Source organism: Triticum urartu, chromosome 6A, assembly GCF_056163025.1.
Source record: "Triticum urartu cultivar PI428250 chromosome 6A, HENAU_Tu73, whole genome shotgun sequence".
NCBI classification, from domain to species: domain Eukaryota; kingdom Viridiplantae; phylum Streptophyta; class Magnoliopsida; order Poales; family Poaceae; genus Triticum; species Triticum urartu.
Window position 1 is genome coordinate 130,620,423 of NC_141878.1, and position 20,579 is coordinate 130,641,001.

Genomic DNA, 20,579 nt, shown 5'->3' on the forward strand with positions numbered 1-20,579 from the left:
TTACATTGTATAAACATTTGAAATTTTCACAAACATTATTTGTAAACTATGAAAACTTTTTTTGCATTGTATAAACATTTTTGAAAATTTCACATACATTATTTCGAAATATGTGATTATTTCCTTTAAATGCCATGTTTATTTTTAGAATGGGAATACACATTTTCTGCACCTTGTTGGAACTTACGGAAACTATGCAAACTATGTACAGTGTATTCTGCCGGTAAAGCGTGTGCTAACCACCGGACCAAGCGTGTGTGCGTTATATGTGTGGAGATGTATTTTCTTATATATGTAGTATTTTCTATAAGAAATCTATTTAGGTTTTTTAGTGAAAATAAATCTAGTTATTTTTTTAGAAAATAAATCTATTTAGGTTTTTTTAGGCAAAGAAATCTATTTAGGTATACAAAGTCTTTTCTTTTGGGCTGGACGGGCTTGTATTTTTTTTTGGACGACGCTACGCAGCGCCCGCGCGCTATACGGAAGGATAGCGCGGCCGGCATTTTAGGAAATATTCCACCACGTCGGTCCCCCATGCGCCAAACAAGGAAAGTTGCCATCCTCCCTCACGTGCCCCGCGTCTCCTGCGAAAAGAAAACAGAAAATAAACAGCGACCCTCCACTCACGTCATCTCCCACCTCACCCACCCCACCCACCACGAGGGAAACTCTACGTCCCCAGATACCTCGCGGCAGCTCACTTCTTCCCCAGCCGCCGCCGCACGCCATGTCCTAGCAGTGGGGAGCTCCCCCTCCCGCAGCAAAAACACAGTAAAGAAAGGGTGTGGGAAAATCAAAGTCAAAAAGATCGTGGAAAATTCGTGAAGAAGACAACCTTGTCTGCAACTATTTGTGTTGATCAGGCACAATCTGAAGAAAACGTGGGCAAAAAAATTGCCAGAACTGGGCAAGTTTCTCCTGGTAAAAAACAAGAAAGATAACAGGTCCATTCAAAAAAAATTCAGTTCTACTAGAGCTAGTGGAACTCCCCCCTTTGCACGTACGTACCCCATGCTCTACTACTTGCATAGTTGCCTCCTGTACCCAAGTGTTGCGAAAACCTGACTTGAATCTTGCCCCAAATCTGGTCCCCTGTCCTTGCCTCCTGTACAACCATGATACTGCATAAAAGTTGTGGGTTCTTGAATTGTTTCTTGCCAATTGTCTTGCACCTTGCTTCTGCAAAAAAACAAGAGAGAGAACTAATTAATTGTAGAATCGTGGTTGTTTGTTTGTATGATTTTTTTAATAATCTGGGTATAATAAACTTCTGTAGTTGCTTACAAAAGGTCCAGCTTCTTACAAACTCGGCAATAATAAGTAGGGTATAAGTAAGAAAAAAAGGCCTGTTTCTTACAAAATAAAAAAAGGGATGAGCTAAAAAAAGTAAAAGTATAGTTGCTTACAAACACACACAAAAAAGGCAGGTATCTGAACCTAGCAGTGATTCCGAAAGAAAATGCCCTCTGCTCATTGATATTACTTGTATGATAGAAAAAAGAGAAAGAAAAATGCTACTGTTTCGTTCACATTATGTCGCTTGCGGTATTGATTCCTTCCCCTATTTTGTCTTCTAAAATGTGCAGATGGGCAGCTTTGATCTCAATGAGCTCCCCGACGACTTTGTTGATTGTGATGGTGGTCCCCTGTACTGCACACAAGCCCAACCTGAGAAGGTCCCTATCTCTATCGACGGGGTGGGCGAGTCGCCGGATTTGTGTTCTTCTCCTGTCATAGATGTCGTCGGTGCGGGGTTTCGTGTTGCGGCGGTTGCTGCTACTGGTGTGTCTGACGCGACGGCAACTGCTGAAACTATTGCGCCCGCCCCTGCCGTGCTCAGCCCGGCTTTAACTCTGCCTAGGAATGGTGGACAAGGTCGCACATGTGACGCTGGCTTGTTAGGTTTTGATGAGAATGAGGTGCGATCTAGCCCATAGGAACCTTATATCGGCATGGAGTTTCACACGCTTGAAGGTGCTAAGACACACTATAAAGCCTACGCTCTCCGCCTTGGATTCTCTATGAAAGCCAACACGTCTAGGAGGTCAGCATACACAAATGTGCTGGTGTGGGTGTTCGTCTAGTTTTGGGCGACTTGGTTCGTCGGGTGAGGCAACACTAGGTCACTGAGATAGGTAGGCGAGTGTGTTCTTCGGGTTAGGCGATTTGGTGTGGATGTTCGTCTGGTTCTGGGCGACTTGGTTCATCGGGTGAGGCGACACTAGGTCACTGAGATAGGTAGGCGAGTGTGTTCTTCGGGTTAGGCGATTTGGTGTGGATGTTCATCTGGTTCTGGGTGACTTGGTTCATCAGGTGAGGCGACACTTGGTCACCAAGGGGGGTAGGCAAGTACGTCCTTCGGGTTAGGCGACTTGGTGCGGGTGTATGTCTGGTTCTGGGCGACTAGGTTCGTCGGGTGAGGCGACACTAGGTCATCGAGGGGGGTAGGCGAGTGTGTTCTTCGGGTTAGGCGACTTTGTGCGGGTGTTCGTCTGGTTTTGGGCGACTTGGTTTGTCGGGTGAGGCGACACTAGGTCACCGAGGCGGGTAGGCGAGTGCGCCCTTCGGTTTAGGCGAATTGGTGTGGGTGTTCTTCTGGTTCTGGGCGACTTGGTTCATCAGTGAGGTGACACCAGGTCATCGAGGGGGTAGGCGAGTGTCGTCCTTCGGGTTAGGCGAATTGGTGTGGGTGTATGTCTGGTTTTGGGCGACTTGGTTCATCGAGTGAGGCGACACCAGGTCACCGAGGGGGGTAGGCAAGTGTGTTCTTCGGGTTAGGCGACTTGGTGTGGATGTTCGTCTGGTTTTGGGCGACAAGGTTCGTCGGGTGAGGCGACACCAGGTCACCAAGGGGGGTAGGCGAGTGCGCCCCTTCGGTTTAGGCCAATTGGTGTGGGTGTACGTCTGGTTCTGGGCGACTTGGTTCATCGGTGAGGCGACACTAGGTCACCAAGGGGGTTGCGAGTGTCGTCCTTCGGTTTAGGCCAATTGGTATGGGTGTTCTTCTGGTTCTGGGCGACTTGGTTCGTCGAGTGAGGCGACACCAAGTCATCGAGGGGGTAGGCGAGTGTCGTCCTTCGGGTTAGGCGAATTGGTGTGGGTGTATGTCTGGTTCTGGGCAACTTGGTTCGTCGGGTGAGGTGACACCAGGTCACCGAGGTGGGTAGGCGAGTGTCGTCCTTCGGGTTAGGCGAATTGGTGCGGGTGTTCGTCTAGTTCTGGGCGACTTGGTTTGTCGGGTGAGGCGATACTAGGTCACTGAGGTAGGTAGGCGAGTGTGTTCTTCGGGTTAGGCGATTTGGTGTGGGTGTTCGTCTGGTTCTGGGCAACTTGGTTCGTCGGGTGAGGCGACACCAGGTCATCGAGGGGGTAGGCGAGTGCATCCTTCGGGTTGGGCGACTTGGTGTGGGTGTACGTCTGGTTCTGGGCGACTTGGTTCGTCGGGTGAGGCAACACCAGGTCACCGAGGGGGGTAGGCAAGTGTGTTGTTCAGGTTAGGCGACTTGGTGCGGGTGTTCGTCTGGTTCTGGGTGACTTGGTTTGTCGGGTGAGGCAACACCAGGTCATCGAGGGGGTAGGCGAGTGTCGTCCTGCGGGTTAGACGAATTGGTGTGGGTGCTTGTCTGGTTCTGGGCGACTTGGTTCGTTGGGTGAGGCGACACTATGTCACCGAGGGGGGTAGGCAAGTGTGTTCTTCAGGTTAGGCGACTTGGTTCATTGGGTGAGGCGACACTAGGTCATCGAGGTGGTAGGCGAGTGTGTTCTTCGGTTTAGACGACTTGGTGTGGGTGTTCGTCTAGTTATGGACGACTTGGTTCGTCGGGTGAGGCGGCACTAGGGATGAAAAACCAAAGTGGACCTGCTCGTAACCAACAAAAAGGCCAACCCCTACCCCGCGTGTATATTGTCCTCATCTGGTCTTTAGTGGTGAATGAAAAACACAACGAAAAACAATAAAAAAAGATATTAAGGGGATGTTAGGCTGGTATGAGAAGATGTTGATGCCTACTAAAAACTGTTCAAGAACAGGAATAAAATCTCACATGGAGCTTTCCGTATCCACCCTCTGGCTTTTTATCTACTTTTGCGTCTTTCCCTATGTGTTTGTTGTCCCATTCCTCTGCCCGGACTGTCCCTATGTGTTTGTTGCCCATGCCTCTGCCCGGACTGTCCCTATGTGTTTGTTGTCCCATGCCTCTGCCCGGACTGGGCAAGCTGATATCGGGAGGTCGTGGCAATGTTGGGGAAAACATGTATCGGAGACGAGAAACAAAAGAAATAGGGTGTGTGTGGACTGTACCTCGCCAGTGTGCTCATCTATGTAGTCCTCCATCTTAAATACTGCCAGTCCAGGGATGCCGAAGAAACTGGTGTTGAAAATCCTTGCCGACTACTGGAGGCAAAACCTTGCCTACACAGAAAAGACAAAGAAAATGTGGGATGCATATGAAATCTGTTTTAGTTTTGGGATCGCGCCTACGACTGCAGAAAAAAGAATACATAGAGTTGCCCCTCCCATTATTCTACATGCATTGTCGAGATATATAGATCATTAAAAACATGCTAACTATCCACAAAAAAGCATTGTGAATTCATGAAAATTCTCATAAATGTCAGTTTTCAGGTGTATGATGATATTGATTAGGGGTAGCAAAATAAAATGAAGCAACTGGGATGATACGATGTGGAAAAAAGCAAGCAGCAAAAGTGAAAATGATTCATGTATCCACACATATATAGACCAAAAAAATTTCTCGAAGCAGAAGGTATCCACACGTATCAGGAAGGATGAAGTTTCCACGCCAAACAAACGCTGCGTTTTCCCCCCAAAAACAGAGGCAACACATTTGCCTTCATTTGATTAAAAAAAGTTGATTCAATTAAGCTGGCTTAATTTGGTTTTATTTCATATGGAACGCTAAGACCTGCAAATTTCTCCGTCGGCACCATCCCATCCATCCTTGCAAACCAGACAGTAACTTAGTCGGTCATTCCTACATCCAAATCCAGAAAACCAGGACAAAGACCAAGCTGAAGCCTGGTTGGTCATCATCAAATAAACTCGAAAATAAAAATAAAAAACACACACAATATTGCCTATTTTCTAAATGACTGTTGCCTATAAATCTCTATCTGATTGCCTATATTTCTCTATATGCTTGCCTGCATTTCATACTGATTATTCTCCTAAACTAATTACACCCGCATCATTTCATTTCACGCAGAAACATAATCATCGCGTGTGGCAGCATTTTTTGACTGATACTACTGGCAAGCTTCTTCTACGAATGTTGACAATCAATTCCAGGAAACATCTCAGTAGCTCCTGCTGCAAGCCTTAGAAACTGCTAGGACGCCATTTGCCTACTTATCTCATATCTGATTGACTACAAAAAAAAAAAACAGAACTGCTAGACCTTAGAAACTATCTATTCTGATTCCCTACTAAAACACAATGTTTATTGCATACTAATTTATGTCTAAATGCCTACAAAACACACAGTATTGCCTACGTCTGGAAAAATTGCCCGAGTTCTGGGTGAACCCTACTTCAGCAGTGGATGCATCTGAATATGTGGGGGGCAGATGATGCCGCAGCCCAATGGCGCGAGAAATAGGTCTGAAGCACCTCCACAAAATCATTAGGTAGTCAAAAAGGTATCAAGCCACAAAAATCCCTCCCTCCCTTCCGGGAGCCTCACCTGCGGGTCATTGATGACGACGAGGCCGTCGGCGACGAAACACCAGCAAACCACTAGACGTGGGGGGAGCAGGGGAATCGTATGAGAAACTGACCTCGGGTCGTCGAAGCAGCAGGAACTCGCGTCTCCCGGGTTCGTCGCCGCCTCACGCAGAACCACCAGCTCCGCCCCCCTCCCCCGTCGTCGTTTCCTTGTCCTCCTTCTCCGGCACGCGCCCGCCGCCCTCACCCCTCGTCGAACTGCTGCGGAATCCTTTGCTACCTTGAATTAACTCGTCGCCGGCTCTCCCGCCGGCCGCGCTCGCCGCGAAGCCTTAGGGATTTCGTGGGGACTAGTCGCCTGCGGAGTGTAGAGTGGGAGTGGGGAACGGGAACGGGAGGATGGGGCGCGCCTCCCCATATTTCGAAGGGGAAAAACGACAAAACCCACCGTCACCCCTGGTCGGTCCACCACGCCAACGTGTGGTGCGGTCGCGCGAGATGGACGGCTGTGGTGCGGCCGTTCCAGCGCGTTTGATAGCGCTCGCGCACCAGACAGCGTTTAGGTTTTTTTTTTTAAAAGCTACGGCCCAGCTGTCTCTGTGTATTCTGGATTTTGTCCGTGCTCACTTTTTTAGCGGTCTCCTATTTGGCGCGAGCAACCTGGTGCATACCGCCCTAAACTAACTAAGTACTCCCTCTGTAAACTAATATAAGAGCTTTTAGAATACTAAAATAGTGATCTAAACGCTCTTATATTAGTTTACAGAGGGAGTACAATTTTTTGAAATTGTGAATATTTTTTTATTCATGAACAGTTTTTAAATTCAGTAAACATTTTTAAAAATTGGGGTGAACATTTTTCGAATTTAAAATTTGCTCATCGAAGTGAAAAAATGTTCACCAAAATTTTGAAGATGCGAATATTTTCTAAATTCCTGATTGTTTTTACAAATTCTTGAATCTTTTTTGAATTTAAGAACATTTTCTGAAATTGCGTACATGTTTTTTAGAACTCGTCAACATTTTTTTGCATAGCCGAACATTTCTTGAAATTCGGAAACATTTTTTGTTTGTGACAAACATTTTTTGAATTCATGAATATGTTTTGAATCTGTGAACATTTGTTTTAAATGAAATATTTTTTTAATTCCCAAACATTGTTTTAAATATTTTAGAAAAATTCAGGGACATTTTTTCTAGACACGAACTGTTATTCTTTAATCATGAACATTCTTTGAATCGATGAACGTTTTTAAAATAAACTATTGAACATTTTATAGATTTATGATTTTTTAAAGAACGTATTAATATAAGAGAGGATGCATTCCTATATTTCGGCCGCACGTACTTTGCTTGGTGGTTAGCTAGCGCAGCGACGGTGCCATGCGGGTTCGAATATCCACACCGATCATTTTTCCTTTTATTCTCGGCCCACCGACAATCCGTTTTATTTCTCGGCCCACAGAAAAGTGGGCCCGTTAACTATATAAGTACGAAGTATGCAACGTGTAGAGCCAGGATTGCTGTTTCAACCTTAGGGACCGTATTGAGCATGTATTTTCATGTACCGGGACCGTATTGATGCAATACGCGAGTTCCAGGACCAAGTTGGATGTCGCGAGCGACTATGAGGACTATAGATGCAATTATCTCGAGGACAGACAGCGGCGGCGGAGCACTCCCCCATCGCATATTTTTTTTATGTTTTGAATCTCCCCAATCCTCTAGTCTGTTTGCCGCTTTCTTGCCATGGGACACATACATCCTGATATACAACAATTGGGAGCGCGCCCAGTTCTTCATGTCGGAGTGGGATTGACTATGTGGGGCGCTCGCCATTGGCTAGGGTCGTGTCCTTGATTGTGGTGGCAGCTCCGTGTCCGGGCCGATCTCAGCTAGATCCAAACAGATTTGATGCCGGGTGCCCGGTGTGCATCGAGCTCTTTGCTGGATGTGGACCGCGGCGGTTAGGTGCTAGCCTTCCACGCATGCGGTGACCGGTCGGCGGTGTTACGTTCCACGACTTGATGGTGATGATCCAGATCCGATCGGTCGAATAGTGGTGGCTACAAACTATACTACAACGACTTCCTATGACTCCACGATGACGGTGGTGGATGGTTGACTTCAGCGGTTAAATGCAAATTATGGATGAGACTTGACAAAGAGGAATGATGGTGCAATGGTGACGGTCACATTGCATGTAGCAGTTGGGATCACGGAAAAATGGTGGTGACAACACACGAGTGACTTCGATGGTGGTGCTACTCAAGTACCTGGTCTCGAGCTCCGAGGCGAAATCATAGGTCAGACCCGAGTGGTTATACCTGACAATGACGATGTTTTTTCTTGCATCATTACCTTGTTGAAGGCATTGCTGGATATGCAAGAGCTGATTCTTCAGGATGAAAACCTAGATTCTCGCCTTGTGGTTGAATCCGATAACGACGAAGCTTGAGTGTTGCTCCCTTCCTAAAGGCGTTGATGTTGAATAATCTCATTGTCTATTTGATGTCATGAGGTGGTTGGTACAGATATGTTCATTGTTGTAGTTTGTCAATCATAGATCTAGTTGTTGATATGTTTTCGCGTGTGTGTGAGTTGGTGTGGTTGTGTGCATCCTAATTATGCAGAGGCCTGGGTGTGTGCTCATCGTGTTATGGATGTTGTTGATGCTTCGTTCTGAGCAAATAAAATATATTCTTTGTTGGAAAAAATTAGTTAAAATACTATTTTATTTCACATTGCAACTAGTAGCTTTTGCTATATACATTTTTTGTGTTTTAGCATTGTGCCATATATGAAATCCTAGAGACATGGTAGTTTATATAAATTTTTAAATTTTCTTAGGTTGTCAAATTATTTTTTATTTATTCTATATATTTTTATTTCCTTTTTTTCGTGAATACACAAAGCTTGTGTATCATTTCATTGATAGAAGAAGTTTAGAACGAGTACAAGATGTGGTACATCACATGACACAAACGCAATAGGTGCGAACATGGTGCCTGAAGCAGAGAAGCAAGGGATGCTTAGCCCAAATAGAAAAGAACACAGCTAAACTCGCAATCCTGAGAAGTAGCCCAAACCAACAACAAGACCATCACAATCTCGAGATCCAGATCTGAGGATGCTGCAAGCAAACAAGACGACGCCTTCATGAAGGAGAATGACGTTGAGACACCACCGTTGTCCGATCCGGATAACCAGGACTAGGGTTTCCCCTGATGCTTGAAGAGGGGCTCAGAAACGGACGTGACAATGCCTCCAAGAAGGGGACGACACCCGCAGGTGTCGCCGCTGCCAGCATAGCATGTAGAGATTTCGCCCTGGCCAGAGTCCGAGCAATCCCAACCCGTCGTATCACAAATCGGAGAAGAGGAAGTCATGGATAGGTCGGGGCCACAACTACACGAAGGGGAGCCACGCCCACCGCCGAAGAGGCACCGGGAGTCGCCGGACGCGTGAGCAACGGAGCAGCTGAAGGACAAATAGGGCACAGAGGTGGGCGGCTGCGCGGAATGAGAGATGGCAAGGGGTGTGACATTGGCCGGAGGCCCGAGCGAGTGCGGATCTGGAGGGTGGCACAGATCCGAGTCACCAGGACCGGAGCAGCAAGGAAGCCCGCGAGCCCAGGGAGCTGGAAGGGAGAGCACAGCTCCTGTAGGATCGAAAGTATGTCTAGAGGGGGGGTGATTAGACTACTTGACCAAATAAAAACTTAACCTTTTCCCAATTTTAGTTCTTGGCAGATTTTAGCTATTGCAGGACAAGTCAAGCAATCATCACACAATTCAAGCAAGCATGCAAAGAGTATGTTGGCAGCGGAAAGTAAAGCATGCAACTTGCAAGAATGTAAAGGGAAGGGTTTGGAGAATTCAAACGCAATTGGAGACACGGATGTTTTTCCCGTGGTTCGGATAGGTGGTGCTATCCTACATCCACGTTGATGGAGACTTCAACCCACGAAGGGTAACGGTCGCGCGAGTCCACGGAGGGCTCCACCCACGAAGGGTCCACGAAGTAGCAACCTTGTCTATCCCACCATGGCCATCGCCCACGAAGGACTTGCCTCACTAGCGGTTGATCTTCACGAAGTAGGCGATCTCCTTGCCCTTACAAACTCCTTGGTTCAACCCCACAATCTTGTCGGAGGCTCCCAAGTGACACCTAGCCAATCTAGGAGACACCACTCTCCAAGAAGTAACAAATGGTGTGTTGATGATGAACTCTTTGCTCTTGTGCTTCAAATGATAGTCTCCCCAACACTCAACTCTCTCTCATAGGATTTGATTTTATGGAAAGAAGATTTGAGTGGAAAGCAACTTGGGGAAGGCTAGAGATCAAGATTCATATGGTAGGAATGGAATATCTTGGTCTCAACACATGAGTAGGTGGTTCTCTCTCAGAACATATGAGTTGGAATTGTGTATGTGTTCTGATGGCTCTCTCCACGAATGAAGAGGAGGTGGAGGGGTATATATAGCCTCCACACAAAATCCAACCGTTACACACAGTTTTCCAATCTCGGTGGGACCGAATCAACAAACTCGGTCGAACCGAAAAGGTAAACCTAGTGGCCGTTAGAGATTTTCGGTGTGATTGACATGCAACTCGGTAGGACCGATATGGTTAGGGTTTGGGCATAACGTAATCTCGGTAAGAGCAATTACACAAACTCAGTGAGACCGAGTTTGGTAATAAGCTAACCAGAGAGTTGGTCAGGTAAACTCGGTGGGACCGATTTGCTCTTTCGATGAGACCGAAAAGTTACAAAAGGGAAACGGAGAGTTTACATTGCAATCTTGGTGGGACCGATTCGCTCTTTCGGTGTTTCTAAAAGTTAGGAAAGGAAAACAGAGAGTTTGCAATCCCATCTCGGTGAGACCGAGATCCCTATCGGTAGAACCGAATTGCTAGGGTTTGGCAGTGGCTTATGACAAGTGAAACTCGGTGGCGCCGGATAGAAAGAATCGGTAGGACCGAGTTTGGCTTAGGGTTTAGGTCATATGTGGGTATGGGAAAGTAGTTGAGGGTTTTGGAGCATATCACTAAGCACATGAAGCAAGAGGCTCATTAAGCAACACCTCATCCCTCTTTGATAGTATTGGCTTTTCCTAAAGACTCAATGTGATCTTGGATCACTAAAATATAAAATGAAGAGTCTTGAGCTTTTGAGCTTGAGCCAATCCTTTGTCCTTAGCATTTTGAGGGTTCCACTTTCACATCCATGCCATGCCAATCATTGAGCTTTCCTGAAATAGTCATCTTAGAATAGCATTAGCTCAATGAGCTATATGTTGTTATGAATTACCAAAACCACCTAGGGATAGTTGCACTTTCAATCTCCCCCTTTTTAGTAATTGATGACAACATATAGATCAAAACTTCGACAAATGATAATAAGCATGAAATATATCGTCGCTTTGAGAAGTATGTGACAAGTAAGAGCTCCCCCTAAATTTGTGCATATTTAAAATTTGCTTTGGACTGCAAATGCACAAAGAGTTAGAGTCATGGGTTACTCTTCCATGTCACATACATCTTGGTGGAGCGCTTAAAATGATAAAAATGAAATACATGCACTCATCACCAAGAATAGTGAATGATCACATAAGATAGATAAGATGATAATATTAAACAAACATTAAGTGTAGCTTATGATCAAACACATGATCATCAATGTCTCACGAGCAATGACATAGTATCTCACACAAAAGCAAACAAAGTTCGAAAAACTACCAAATAAAACAAGAGAGAATAAAAGCAACACTCTCTCTCGAAGCCTATGATCTATACATTTTCTCCCCCTTTTGCAACAAGTTACCAAAAAGTTCCTAGAAAATGCATAGTGCTAAGTCGACACTCAGGCTTGATCTTCAGGTGGTGGTGGAGTCCGGAGCACTCCAAGGACGAAGCCTTCTGTAGACGTGGTCGGAGTCGAGGCTGAAGTGGACGCTGGAGCTGGTGGAACCGAGGCTGTAGCTAGTGCAGACGTGGTGGCTCTGGGGTCAGCAACTGGCACTGCAGACGACCTCGGACCTCGTGGCACTCTGGCAAAGGCATCAGTTGTAGTCTTGCCTCTCCTCTCCTGCATGTCATCCTGGAGCTGCTCCACTGCAGTATGAATCTCTGTCACTTTGACATCCAAGTCATAGAACTTTTGTTCCATGATCCTCTCTAAGCTTGCCTGGTTCTGAGTTAGGGTGGCTAGTCCTTGCTCAATCCGCAGGGTGGATGCAATCAAGTAACCAAGCTGCTCTTGTTTGGTTTTCAGGAAATATTCAGATGCCTCCTCTTCAGTAGGCATCTTGGCAGCTTTCTCCTTCCTCGCCTTCTCCTTCTTGGCTTGTGCTTGGGCAGATGATGGCTCATTCTCAGTCATAACCACTTGATTATTTTCAAAGTCTGGACGGATGGGTAGGTGTTCCTTGTCCAATAAGTATATGCCCGTGCCCATCTTAGAGTTGATGAGCTCCTGAATCTGTGGGGCATATCCACAGCTCCTCTTCTGGTCTGCTGCTGTCCTCTTGATTGTTTCAATCATAAGGCTCATGACTTTGAATTTCTGTGGCACGTCAAAGATATGAAGCAAGTTGATCGCGTGGCCCCTAATCATCTTGTGATCTCCAGACTTGGGCAATAGGGTGTGCCTAAGAATCCAGTTGATGGTTGGCAGCCCTGACAGAAGATAGTGTACTGAGCCAAACTTGAACGCATCAAGTGCTTCATTTGGAATCTCCTTGTACATGTTTGACATTGAGTTGTGGTCCATCTTCTTCTTGGCATAAATGTCCAAGTCATCGTCATGCTCTTCTGGGGCATTAATCAGCTGAGCCCATTCAGCAACTGTAGACTGGTACCTCGTACCCTCTGACATCCATACAATCCTGCCATCTGGATAGAAATGGGCTGTGGAGTAGAACTGCATGATGAGTTCCTCGTTCCACTTTGTGAGCTTCTGCCCAACAAAGTCCTCTACTCCACATGCCTTGAAGCTGTCCTGCACTCCAGGGTAGTACTCTTCGTTGTCCTTAATGTATTGCCAATCAACCCATCTCATATCACAGACAATTGGCTTCTTGTCTAGCAGCACTGTCTCATAAAAGTCTTGCTGCTCCTTGGTGTGAAACCTGTAGTCAACTACAGTCCTTCTCCTTGAAGCATACGGGTCTGCTTCTCTCCACTTCCGGAGCCCTGAATCTCTCCTGAGTTTCATATCCTCAGCCACAGGATGAGCATTGTTGTGGTCTGGGATCTTGGGCTTGAGCTTTCTAAGAACATTCTCTTCTTCTTCTTCTGCAGCTTCAGGCACTGGGGCCTTGTTCTTCTCAGTAGCTGGATGCTTCTTGTGTTCCTCTTTGGCTTTGGCTTTGGAGCTGGCTTGGCCTTGGAAGCAGCTGCCCCTGTTCTTATGGCATCACCCATCAGCTTGGGTGCCTTAGGTGCTGGTGCAGCTACCTCTTCTTCTTCCTCCTCATCTTCCATGATGGAAGCCTTGCCAAGCACTTTGGCTACAGTTTTCTTCACCCTTTCTTTCCTCTTCTTGCCTTCAGCAGCAACTGGCTCAATGGGAGTGGGCTTCTCAGTTGAAACTCTGGCCTTTGACATAGACTGCCTGCCTGCTGGCCTTTTGATCTTCATCCCTGGTTTTATGCCCTGTGCTGGCTCAACTCTCTTGGAAGTTGCTTCCTCTTCTGCCACATAATCCTCATCTTCTGAGTCTAAGGTTCTCTTCTTTCTCTGTCTTGTGGCATCTTTAGGCAGATTACTAGGGGTGCTCCTGCTGCCATCATCTGAGGAACTTGAGGGACTAGTGCCCTCACTCATCTGCACTTGCTGCTCTGACAAGTTCTGGCTATCACTTTGGTCTGACATGATGCAAATTCTGACTGCTGACCCTGTGAATAGGTTATAGATGAGATAGAGTGGATAAGCATCACAAAATGCAGAGATTTTTGCAAAAGAATAATTCAACAACTTAGTTTTAGTTTCCCACTGAAAGCATCTCGAATCTACCGATTTCTAAACTCGGTGATACCGAAGCAGTTTTGGCACCTAAACTAGTGAACTCGGTCAGACCGAGTCACAGTTCGGTGGCACCGAGACTGCTAGGGTTTCACAGAGTTCCAAAATCGGTCACACCGATAAGTAATTCTCGGTCAGACCGAGTCTCAATTGTGCAATGGCATAAGCCAAATCGGTGGGACCGAGTTTTTCAACTCGGTGGGTCCGAGATGATTTCGGCGGAAACCTAACCCTAAAAATTTCGAATTAAACCTAATCTACGAGTTCATTGACTGGATAGAAGTTTAACAAACGTGGCAAGAATCATGATGATCACAATGTGCTAAGAATCGGATTGGGGAATAGCACAAAGATCGAGTCCATACCCTAGTTCGGCGGAGACTCGCTACGGCGGCAACGGCGGGGTTGAATTTCTGTTGACGGCGACGGAGACCAGCGACTGGAGGCGGCTGGCGGCGAGGAGACGATCCGGAGACCAAGTTGGCAGAGCAGACTATCGCGCGGGCGAAGGGGTTCGGAGAAATTTCCAAATTTTTGCCCGTGACTATATATAGCCCGACCCTGTCGATGTGACCGAGTGGAACAACTCGGTGGCACCGAGATGCAAAACTGTATACAGTTGTTGCAACTCGGTGTGACCGAATGGTTCAAATCGGTTGCACCAAGATCGAAAACCTAGATCAACTTAATGATCTCGGTAGGACCGAAAGTAGGGTATCGGTCAGACCGAGAATCATAAAGAGGTTTTGGAAGTTTAAGTCTATGACGAATCAGGGACTCCGAGCGCTCCTCACACAGAGTGGTTCGAATCTGACTTGATCAAATTTTGTGATGTAGCATGAATAGAGTTTGAGACGAGAAAAGCATAGATAGCTAGAGAAGGTTCTTAGGCATTCTTGTCCATCCACTTGGCAAAAGGAAATAAAACCAAACGATCAAAACAACAAGTGGATGTCCTCGAATGAGTAAAATATGCAACCAGCATGCTCACACAATAAGATGGCAAATGAAATATGTGACAAGGCATGCACAACCAATTCTAGCATCTATCAAGCAATTTGCGATGACAAGATCATCTATATATGAGTATATTGACTTAGGAGTCAAGTGAGAACACTTGATCATAGGTCATACTCATCATTTAAGCTCAAGTGGGGTTACCACTTTTACATAAAGCATTGTTGCGTTCACATCTTTAGAGTTGCTTTAACTCAAGTCTTAGAGTAAAGCTCCCCCTAGATGTGATATCCCCCCTTAGAGGGATGAACTAACCTCGGGTTTTGTCGATGATGACTTCATGTAGATATTGAAGATGTGGATGCTCAATGTTGATGTAGATCACTTGGAGCTATCCATTTGAGTGAATTGCACTTTCAATACCTACATGGGTTAGTCCCACAAAGAACAAACAAGGATATCCATAGACATAGAGTGATGCACACACAAGATGATGTCCATGAAAACTTTTAGGTTACCTTGTCCCTTGTCTTACCAACAAGAGGGTTTGTGACTCCTTGAACTAGTGCAATATGTGGAAATTGATTGCACTTGTTCTTGCCAAAATGATAAGAGTGAAGTATGTTGGCGGAGTCACCCTCAAGAACTCTCTAGTTCTTCTTCTTTTGGATCCACACCATCTTGATGGGAATCCTTGGAGTTGTAGTCGTACTTGATGAAGTGGAACTTGAAGTAGTCTTGGGTCCACTTGACTAAGGTCTTAGGAGCTTCTTCAAATGCATCAATTTTCTCTTGAAGCTTGTCCTTGCCTTTTTGCTTGTAGTCTTGTGGTGGAAGATCATCTTGAGCTTGTGTCCCCTTGAAAGAAGTATCATACTTCTCTTGTTGAGGAACAAACTTTGTCTTGGGGTATTGATCTTTTTCCCACTCAACTCCATTGGCATTGAACTTTCGTTCAAAACCAACACCTTGATTCTTCCGGTGCATTCCTTGCTTGCGCACAATTTTCTCGAATTGCTTACTCCCGGCAAGGCTTTTGTACACTCCTTTCTCTATAATTCCCTTCAATAAGCTATTTTCTTGCTCAAGTGTAACTTGGCTAAGAGAATCATTAGTGGAATCAAGAGAACTACTAGAAGCAACAATATTGGATTTAGCATGATCATTGTTACTGCTAGAGGAAGAATCTTTCTTGTTCTTGTTACTAGACTTGACTTGAGGCATGTAAGTGGATAAGAGTAAACGCTTGGCAATGTAAGAAGAACTTTTCTTGCGGAGATCATCATTGATTGCTTTTAAGAACTCATGCTCTTGCTCAAGATTGAGCTTTTCAAAGCGTAATTTCTCATGAGCTCTTAAAAGTTCTCGATAATCTTCGAAGATAGTTTCATGAGCTAACTTAAGAGTGTTTAGTTCTTTAGTTAGAGCCTCAATCTTCTCCTTATCATTGTCATTCGTTTTATCTTGATTAGCATGATTAATTGACGTTTCATCATAGTATTCATCACTAGAGTTGTCAACAAGCAAATCATCACCTAACAAGTCATCTTCATCACTATTGAAATCAACATACTCGGTGTGTGTTACCTTAGGACCTTTGGCCATGAAGCATCTTCCAATTCCTTCATTTGGTGAGTCAAATATGTCGTAGGAGTTGGTTGACACAAGTGCTAGACCGGCAACACCTTCATCTTGAGTATCTTCGGAGTCGGAGTGATAACTTCTCTCAGAGTGGCTGTCGGAGTCGGAGCCGGATACCCATTCACCAACATGAGCTTGATGTCTTCGTTTTGTGTAGCTCCTTGATGATTTTTCCTTCCTTTCCGAATCCTTGCTTCTCCGTGAGTATCTTCGTTCATAATGATCATCTCTACTCCTTCTCTCTCTTGGTGGTGATTCTTTGCTTCTTCTTTTTGGAGAATCTTCTCTTCTCTTGTAGGGAGCCGTACACTCATTGGAATAGTGTCCGGTTCTTCCACAACTGTAGCAGTTTCACTCTCGACTAGAAGATCTTTTGTCATTGTAGGACCTTGACTTGAAGCTTCTATCTTTGCTTCTACTCTTGTAGAACTTGTTGAAGTTCTTCACCATTAAGCTCAATTCTTCATTGAAGTTTTGTTTCTCACTTGATGATGTAGGGGCTTCACATGAGGCTTTGTAGGCACCACTTGATTTGTTGTGAAGTTCCTCTTTATCCTTAAGTGACATCTCATGAGCAACAATTCTTCCAATCACCTCCGTTGGCTTGAGATCTTTGTAATTGGGCATCATTTGGATCAATGTGCACACGGTATCATATTTTCCATCCAAGGCTCTTAGAATCTTCTTGATGATGAATCTATCGGTCATCTCTTCACTTCCTAAGCCGGCAATCTCATTTGTGATGAGAGCAAGCCTAGAGTACATTTCAGCGACACCTTCACCATCCTTCATTTTGAACTTGTCAAGTTGACTTTGAAGCACATCCAACTTGGATTCCTTGACGGAGTCGGTACCTTTGTGCATATCAATCAAAGTGTCCTAAATTTCCTTTGCATTCTCAAGACGGCTGATTTTGTTGAATTCTTCGGGGCACAATCCGTTGAAGAGAATATCACAAGCTTGAGCATTGTATTGCAACATCTTCAACTCATCCGCGGTAGCTTCACGGTTTGGTTCTTTTCCATCAAAGAAGTCACCTTGCAAACCAACACACACAATAGCCCAAACGGCAGGGTTATGTCCAAGAATATGCATTTTCATTTTATGCTTCCAAGTAGAAAAATTAGTACCATCAAAGTAAGGACCTCTACGGTGATAATTTCCCTCGCTAGACGCCATACTCTCCTAGGTTGTGAAACCAAGGCTATGACCACCAAAAGCTATGGAAATCAAAGCAAATGGAGACCAAAGCTCTAATACCACTTGTAGGATCGAAAGTATGTCTAGAGGGGGGTGATTAGACTACTTGACCAAATAAAAACTTAACCTTTTCCCAATTTTAGTTCTTGGCAGATTTTAGCTATTTTAGGACAAGTCAAGCAATCATCACACAATTCAAGCAAGCATGCAAAGAGTATATTGGCAGCGGAAAGTAAAGCATGCAACTTGCAAGAATGTAAAGGGAAGGGTTTGGAGAATTCAAACGCAATTGGAGACACGGATGTTTTTCCCGTGGTTCGGATAGGTGGTGCTATCCTACATCCACGTTGATGGAGACTTCAACCCACGAAGGGTAACGGTCGCGCGAGTCCACGGAGGGCTCCACCCACGAAGGGTCCACGAAGTAGCAACCTTGTCTATCCCACCATGGCCATCGCCCACGAAGGACTTGCCTCACTAGCGGTTGATCTTCACGAAGTAGGCGATCTCCTTGCCCTTACAAACTCCTTGGTTCAACTCCACAATCTTGTCGGAGGCTTCCAAGTGACACCTAGCCAATCTAGGAGACACCACTCTCCAAGAAGTAACAAATGATGTGTTGATGATGAACTCTTTGCTCTTGTGCTTCAAATGATAGTCTCCCCAACACTCAACTCTCTCTCATAGGATTTGATTTTATGGAAAGAAGATTTGAGTGGAAAGCAACTTGGGGAAGGCTAGAGATCAAGATTCATATGGTAGGAATGGAATATCTTGGTCTCAACACATGAGTAGGTGGTTCTCTCTCAGAACATATGAGTTGGAATTGTGTATGTGTTCTGATGGCTCTCTCCACGAATGAAGAGGAGGTGGAGGGGTATATATAGCCTCCACACAAAATCCAACCGTTACACACAGTTTTCCAATCTCGGTGGGACCGAATCAACAAACTCGGTCGGACCGAAAAGGTAAACCTAGTGACCGTTAGAGATTTTCGGTGGGACTGACATGCAACTCGGTAGGACCGATATGGTTAGGGTTTGGGCATAACGTAATCTCGGTGAGACCGATTACACAAACTCGGTGAGACCGAGTTTGGTAATAAGCTAACCAGAGAGTTGGTCAGGTAAACTCGGTGGGACCGATTTGCTCTTTCGGTGAGACCGAAAAGTTACAAAAGGGAAACGGAGAGTTTACATTGCAATCTCGGTGGGACCGATTCGCTCTTTCGGTGAGACCGAAAAGTTACGAAAGGAAAACAGAGAGTTTGCAATCCCATCTCGGTGAGACCGAGATCCCTATCGGTAGAACCGAATTGCTAGGGTTTGGCAGTGGCTTATGACAAGTGAAACTCGGTGGCGCCGGATAGAAAGAATCGGTAGGACCGAGTTTGGCTTAGGGTTTAGGTCATATGTGGATATGGGAAAGTAGTTGAGGGTTTTGGAGCATATCACTAAGCACATGAAGCAAGAGGCTCATTAAGCAACACCTCATCCCTCCTTAATAGTATTGGCTTTTCCTAAAGACTCAATGTGATCTTGGATCACTAAAATATAAAATGAAGAGTCTTGAGCTTTTGAGCTTGAGCCAATCCTTTGTCCTTAGCATTTTGAGGGTTCCACTTTCACATCCATGCCATGCCAATCATTGAGCTTTCCTGAAATAGTCATCTTGGAATAGCATTAGCTCAATGAGCTATATGTTGTTATGAATTACCAAAACCACCTAGGGATAGTTGCACTTTCAGCTCCGTAGGTGCGCTGGAATCGAAGACGCGTCTGGATGGACGGCCAACCAAATCACCAGCAGGGCGGGGGTGCGAAGGCGCGCAAGTGTCGACGAGCTGAAGGAGCCGGAAGGAGCGCAACTCCCGGGGCGCGTCGGGCCTGAAGCCGCCCCAACCGAGCATGCACGCTGGAAGGGGCCCAGGTCTACAACCGCCGGGAAGGACTCGCCCCTCCAGGTGTGGGGGTGGTTGTGTGATGGTGAACACACACGCACAGCCATGATTCGGTCGGCCTGCCAAAAGAGACAGCAGCCGCCAGACACTACAGGCACCTCCAAGGCCGCCGCTTGTCGAGCAGCAGATCCGAAGCTCACGATGGGGAGGGGAGCCGCACCACAGCAGGTGCACACGGCCGCCGGAGGACACGATAGGATTGGTGCGGAGTACCAGATCCCGTCGAGGAGGAGGGGTCAGACGCAGACGCAACTGGGAGAGGGGAGGCTATAGCCACCCCCAAGACATGCCCGAGGCATGGGCACGCCCCGCCGGACCTGCGGGGCAGCGGCCATGAGGGAGGAGGCAGGGAGCACGCGCCGCATCTGGAGGAGATCGGGGGTGCAACGGGAAGGGAGGGAGCTCGCGATGCGTCAGATCCGCCCCGCCGTCACCATCCCGGGGACCGGCGCGGCTTCACCCATCGTCCCTCCGGCGGCGGCGATGCAGGAGAGGGCGGTGGGGGGTGATTGTTGGCCGGCGGCTGGGGTTCCCCCCGAGTCGCCGAGGTGGGCGAGGCGGGGGTGGGGAGCCGAGAGAATCCATGTGCAATATCCATTTTAAAGAAATGCACGGTACATGATTAAAGTTGAACATGAAGGCCTTTGTTTTATACGTCATGCCATTTTTCTGTGTTGTTTTAACTGGTTAGAGAATGAGTTCCAAAATATCAGTGTTTAAGGTTTAATAGCGTCACAGAAAAATGGTTTTCTGGGAGGTACTTCCTCTATCGAATGTTTTCGTCCGCCGAAACCGAACGTTCCCAGGGACATTTCATTTGTAACAAAGGTGAAATAATATTCCAATGGTGGTACAAACACAAATTTGCTTTTAAAAATAGCAAGAGGACAAAGGTGAAATATCATTTCAATGGTACGTGAATGTCCTAGCGAGATGACCACGGTGACTAACTATATCGATGTTTATATTAAGTACGGTTATGTTAATGGTACCAGGTGGAGAACCCGTGCCCGCCGAGGCGACTTCCCCTTCACGCCGTCGCCACCACCAGCCGGCGTGTCCTTCTCCGTCATTTCCACACACTTCCTCTTCCTACTTAACCACCCC

The 20,579-nt window shown here is 46.2% G+C and overlaps 1 long non-coding RNA gene across 2 annotated transcripts; it reads right to left on the reverse strand.

Annotated features, from left to right (window-relative positions):
- Positions 1-779: 779 nt before the first annotated feature.
- LOC125516797 (uncharacterized) lies at positions 780-6,119 on the reverse strand. Of its 2 annotated transcripts, XR_007287398.2 has the most exons (3): positions 5,800-6,104; positions 4,304-4,414; positions 780-1,182 (listed from the first exon to the last, which is right to left on the reverse strand). It is a non-coding gene; the product is annotated as an uncharacterized LOC125516797 (long non-coding RNA). The 2 variants fall into 2 exon arrangements; XR_015607579.1 differs by having other exon boundaries at positions 4,304-6,119.
- Between the last annotated feature and the right edge of the window lie 14,460 nt (positions 6,120-20,579).